The sequence below is a fragment of the Penaeus monodon genome, chromosome 19 (assembly GCF_015228065.2).
Source record: "Penaeus monodon isolate SGIC_2016 chromosome 19, NSTDA_Pmon_1, whole genome shotgun sequence".
Classification (NCBI taxonomy): domain Eukaryota; kingdom Metazoa; phylum Arthropoda; class Malacostraca; order Decapoda; family Penaeidae; genus Penaeus; species Penaeus monodon.
Window position 1 is genome coordinate 11,241,540 of NC_051404.1, and position 870 is coordinate 11,242,409.

At 41.7% G+C, this 870-nt stretch overlaps 1 protein-coding gene across 1 annotated transcript in view; it reads left to right on the forward strand.

The window, feature by feature from the left end:
* Nucleotides 1-245: 245 nt before the first annotated feature.
* LOC119585060 (arrestin homolog) overlaps nt 246-870 on the forward strand; it is a gene marked incomplete in the record, with an annotated part of 137,586 nt that continues 136,961 nt past the window's right edge. The window contains 1 exon segment of the mRNA XM_037933677.1: nt 246-781.

Genomic DNA, 870 nt, shown 5'->3' on the forward strand with positions numbered 1-870 from the left:
CGTACGTGTGTATACGTACGTGTTTTTTTCTCTCCGAAGAATATATTCGCACGGTACTCTCTGTCATCATTTTAATACTCGAAAACTTCAAAACACGCAAACACTAACAAATCTTTTGGTTTAGAAAAATAAAGATCACGGGAAGAGATATGCTTTACCCAAATACATGAGCCTACGACTAGTGCACTACTATTCCTTCCCAAACGCCGTACTGGCAACTCAACCGCACTTATAAATACCACGCGAGCGCGAGCGGACGACAGTGTACGGTCGAAGTTCAAAGCGATAGGCCTGTTGAGGTTTGTCGTTCCCTGCAGACAGTTCTTCAAAACTATTAAAGTGTTTTTTTAAAACATATTCACTGGTTTAGAGCTCAGTTTTGCCTACTGCTCTGTGGCTGAATCAGAATTATATACAGTGTTTCAAATCTTTATCCCGGCACGTAAGTGAGAAATAAGAACTGGCGCGTTCTTCCCTTTACCAAGTATAGTTTTGCCTATGCTTAGTATCTTGCTTGAGTAAAACGACATGTAGTCCTACCATTAATTGTCCTCCCAAGTCGACAAAAACTTGGGTGAGCGTAGATCTTTTTGCAAGGACCATGTCTTTCGAAGAGGAGTATGGGGGTACGCAACCCGCGCTCAGTAGAACATAGAACGAAGTATGCTTGAGGAAAAAAAATAAAAACAGATTGAAGTAATCAAAAAAGTTAGTGTTGATACTAAAGGCTATGAGCCATGCCATCCCCACGTCGGCCTCATGAGAGTATATAACAAAGCAGGTAAGGACACAGTGTTGATGCTGCTACTGGTTTCTGTCGCTTTCTGTGCTTGTTTGACTGTGCGTTTTACGTGTTCTAATATCTCGGGT